At 34.5% G+C, this 5,064-nt stretch overlaps 1 pseudogene across 1 annotated transcript; it reads right to left on the bottom strand.

Moving 5' to 3' along the window:
* Positions 1–2,463: 2,463 nt before the first annotated feature.
* Positions 2,464–3,079, bottom strand: LOC144567729 (auxin-responsive protein SAUR68 pseudogene; annotated as a pseudogene). Its single transcript, XR_013515492.1, has one exon. The product of XR_013515492.1 is annotated as an auxin-responsive protein SAUR68 pseudogene (transcript).
* Between the last annotated feature and the right edge of the window lie 1,985 nt (positions 3,080–5,064).

The raw sequence follows: 5,064 nt of genomic DNA, 5'->3' as shown, positions 1-5,064 counted from the left end.
TTCTTTGTAAGAACTTTAAAGGCCAAAAGAAAAGTGTGAATTTAAATTAAATAAGAACGAACACCCAACCTGCAGCTGATGTGTTGCCCAATTGGAAGTCCCAGAATAGAAGTTGGTGTAGGTAATGCAAACTTGAATTTGGCCACATTATGGCTCAATTGCTTCTTTTCGACAAGTTTGAATTCCTTGAAATTCTCTTGGTATGAGAGAACCTGGCAAGTAGTTATTTTTTGACTTAGTTATATAACCTTAATTACAAAAGGATAGCAACACCAGAGAGTAATAATGCTTCTAAAAGGGATACCAATAATAAAGAAAAATGTATGTATTAAAAAGTGTATGCTGGCTAATTCGTAATTAGTACACATTATTAAATTTTCTGATTAACTTACCAAACTTTCATGAAAGATTTTAGTAATATATCAGCACTTGATCTACATTATTGAAGTTACTCAAATGAGCTAACCCTATATCTAAAGAAGTCCCTATCTCTATTTTAAATTGGGTGGGGGCCCCAAGAAAACGGCTAATCTTGACAACCTTGCTAACACATGCTCAAATCATGCCAACAGAATTTAAAAACATAAGAAAAACTTATAAACGTGTCATTTTCCTAATAGATTGGTTCTATATCAATTATGATGCAATTTAAATATATTTGGTATTCCATCAAATGCCATCAAATACTTGAATATGAATCATTGCAAATTTCATGTCATTTGATGATCAGTTAAACTTGCATAAAATTTCATTATTTATCATGTACATAATATGTATAAAGTATAGATTATAATTTTCTTGTCGGATTTCAAAAATATAAGTTAATATTACAGGTGTCAAGGTTGTCAAACTTATCAGTAGTCTATAGATCTTCAACCTTTTAAATACATTGAATAATCCGTTTCATACAACCAATCAAAAAGTATTTGCAAATTTGCTTTACTGGCATCTTTATCAGGACCAAACAAAAAGCAACTCAAATCGAATCAAATCAATCAACACGATAGGAATTGCATACAGAACAGATCGATTATTCATCAGACAAGATTGACCTAGAGAAAGACGAACCTTTCTGTTTCTTGTTGCTGTAGAAGTAGAAGGCAGCGGCCGCACCAACCGCCGCCACTGCCACGGCGATCGAGATGATTTCGCCTTGCGTCATCTCCATCTCTCTGCTCTCTCTCTGTCTTTCTCTCCCGCCTCAGTCTCTCTTTTCTCTTTGTGAGTATCGCTCCAGATTTATGGGTTTGGTGAGAAGAGGGATTCTAGATGGGTAGGTGAGCTGAGCGGAGAGGAGACGTTGGGGCCTTGGGGGAGATGCCGAGGTATGGTAGAGGAGCGGGACCGTTATCTGATATTCTCACAGTGCTTTGAGAGAGACGGTGAAGGAAGGCGGAGTGGCGGAGATCTGAGGCGATTAGGGTTTTCTCTCTTTTTTTATCTTTGGAAGGAGGGATCGGGAAGGGAGGGGGGCATAGAGATAATTTGCTGGGAGAGGCGCAGCGCTCCAGCGAAAGATAATTTGCACGATTTTTGATTGAAATCTGACGGTGCAGAATCAAAATACCTGTGATAATACATGTAGCGGTACGTGTAACGGGTACAATTTTAACTAATTTTGGACTTCTACGTATATAAAGGATGTATTTAATCAAAGGAAGGCAAATTATTTGTTTAGATGGCTCAGATTCAATCCGAAACAAACAAAGTAAATCAGAACCCTTGCAGGATCTAGACATTAAGCTCCTTAATAAGGTAGGGAGATATTGAATTGTTTTTTTTTTATTTTAAGTTTGCAGTTGTTTATAACTTTTTCCCTCTAAAAATAGAAGAAAAGTTAGTCCGACCTCTTAAATTAAATGATCATTATATTACAAACAAAAACAAAATACTAATTATATTATAAATTGTAAATGAATTAAGCCATAAACTCCAACCAAGCAAGAAATAAATTAAACCATAATTTAACTTTAAACCTCAACCAAACATGAATCACTTAGACGACCTAATTAAGTTGGAACACATTTTAGACTTAAGTCATTATGTTCTAAATAATATCTAAAACTTACACAATTATTATTAGATCAAAATCGATCAAATGTATTAACTGCAAATTGCATGCATATTATGTATTTTCGATTAATGCTAAACATATTTTAAGTGAAAAACAATAACAAAACTGACAACTCTCCTCTAATAATATCTAAAAACTTCCCCTAATGATTATTTAGAGTAATTTCGAAGGGATATACAAAAATTTCGTTTATGCCAAAAATAGTTAGTATTTTATTAACTGTAAATTGTATGCATAGTAATTAATAGGTGTATTCAACTAATTTTTGTAGTCATTTTAAGTGATTAAACCATCAAAATTCTAATCCAGAATTTGTAGCACAGTACCTTAGCATTTTTGCTTTGGTCAAGTAAACTAGAATTACTGTACAAGCATTAATCACAAGCTTATAATCAATTCAAAGTTGTACCCATGGCTCAATGATTCAAGCTAAAGGCCCATGTTACATTTTATTTTGTTAAACTTCAATTACCATAGTCGATGCATTTGTGCATGTCAAATCTCTGAAAAAGAACCAAAACTTTAACTACACAAATAATTAATCAGCATTCTCAAAAGCTACAAAGCATCAACTGCGACTTGTGCATGGAGGAAACAATGCACGGGCCACCCGAAATGGAGGAAAGCACATCTTTAGTATCCAATTCTGCTGGCTGTTTGCTCTGAATCAAAGAGATAATGCAACGCATACAAGTGGCATCACATGGCAACACGATCGGTCCATCTGATGGCAGCCCGTACTCTTCTTCTGACATCTTAAATAGTTCATGAAAAATCGAACTCGATAGATACTTCAAAGGCACCATGAAACGCTTGTGATCTGTTGTGTAGACATAGACATGGCCTCTGGTAGCAACTGTATGTGTAAAAGCTGTGCCGTTTTTTACTGACACAATTCTCCTCCTTCCTAGTGATGCTGCCTGTTGCCACCTTCTGAAAATTTGTATAAGCTTCTTTGGAGTAAGCATTGTTTGTTTTAATGAAATGGAAAGCTCCTGGGCTGTTGGTTGAAGTGACTGGGATAATGTATTTAAATGGAGAGAAGAGAGGTATAAGAAAAGGAAAAAAAACCATGTGCTGTTTGCTTGAAAAAACAAGAACCAAGGGGCCGAGGTGATATTATACCGAATTCATGAATGGAATGATTGAATCAAATTCTAGTTTTATTATTTGTGGTTAAACGCATATCATTAACTAGATGATTTGCTTTGCCCGAGATATTGAGGGTCCATTGTCATGTGGCTATTGTCATGTTTCCATGATTTTTTTTGTATATATCCACTCCTTTGGTGTGGGCTAAAGATACAAGATTAGCTAATTTTGCTCGGCGGCTTTACAATATTTTTTTATTTACGTACATTCCCTTAATTAATTTACTTCACTGGTTATATATATTGTAATGCATGTCACGAAAGTATGGGATGAAATGAATTATTTTTTTATAAATTCGGATCCAAGAATGATCAATAGTTTCTTGGGCTCATTCCCGGACCACTTGACCCAGCCAAATTTGTCCTGGGTGATATCTAAAGCGAATTCTCTTGGTTGCCCTCTAAAAAATGTGAAACATCCTCTTTGGACACTTTAAGGCCCAAAGAGAAAGGAGAAAACAGCGACTGTGGTATAATTCGTACAGCCAGGTATGGGTCATTATTGTTGTCTCCGACTGGCAGCAGTGAGGAGTTTGTGAATTGTGAGAATGGTATTAGGCTCTGACATTGGTGCATGCTCTGTCAAAGTTCCATGTGCATGGGGGAAGTAAAAAATTTAGTTTCGGGTTGAAAAGTAAAATGTACCTAGTAGTTTGAGTTTGAACAAAGTCTCCACAACGGAAATAAATCTGCTGTGATTCTAAAGACCGAGATTTTTATTTTTATTCAATATTTTAAATAATTTAATTAAAAAAATCAGGGTCTAATCAGAATTTTAAAAATATTCAACTCGTGAAAAAAATTCACGGTCCCGTTTTTTTTTTCACTCGTGGATTTTTTCCACGGCCCCGTTTTTTTTTCCACCCAAAATTGAAACCGTGGAAAAAATCCACGACCGGCCTTTTTTTTTTATAATATATATATGTATATGTATATATGTATATATAATATACAATAGCGGCGCAATTGATACAGGGACCTCTGCTGGTAAATCAGCAAGTATGGATTGATATATAGACCAAACTACAAAGCGATTACACCAGCATGTAGAGCATTCAAAAATACACAGAATTTATACAAATTTCAATTTATTTGAATTTTTCTACAGTTAGTTATGAATTTCCAAAGTTCAGCTTTCGAAAAAACTTTAAACATCCATAACTTTGGTTAGGAAAGTCGAATTTGGGCGTATAACCACTTTTCGGAAAGGGGAGGACGAGACGGATCCCATTTTGCGCGAAGGGTATCCCGAACATCCGAAGCATCAAAATTGAAAAAAAACATCGTTTAGTGCCTCAAAAATGCAGTTTAAGTTTTCGGTAGGTATACAACGATCAGTATTTTGTTTATAAATGTTGTTTGGGTTTTTTTTTATAAACACATTTTTTTATAATATATATATGTATATATATGTATAGAGTGTGGCTAATTTGCTACCGGAAGCACTTCAACCGAGGTGCTTCCGGGGCTATATTAGCATATGTGATGTTCAAACAACAAATCCAAACCGTTAGATGTTTAATCTATATTAAAATCTACTTGGAGACTAAATTTTATATTTTTTGGAATTTGTTTACTATTTATTAAGATGGTTTGAAAATCGCTGTTTTTTATGGTGCAGAATTTTAATAAAAACAGCGATTTTCAAACCATCTTAATAAATAGTAAAAAAAATTCCAAAAAATATAAAATTTAGTCTCCAAGTAGATTTTAATATAGATTAAACATCTAACGGTTTGGATTTGTTGTTTGAACATCACATATGCTAATATAGCCCCGGAAGCACCTCGGTCGAAGTGCTTCCGGTAGCAAATTAGCCACACTCTACATGTATGTATA

Source organism: Carex rostrata, chromosome 16 (genome assembly GCF_964058835.1).
Source record: "Carex rostrata chromosome 16, lpCarRost1.2, whole genome shotgun sequence".
NCBI lineage: Eukaryota > Viridiplantae > Streptophyta > Magnoliopsida > Poales > Cyperaceae > Carex > Carex rostrata.
This window is presented reverse-complemented; position numbering and strand designations above follow the sequence as displayed.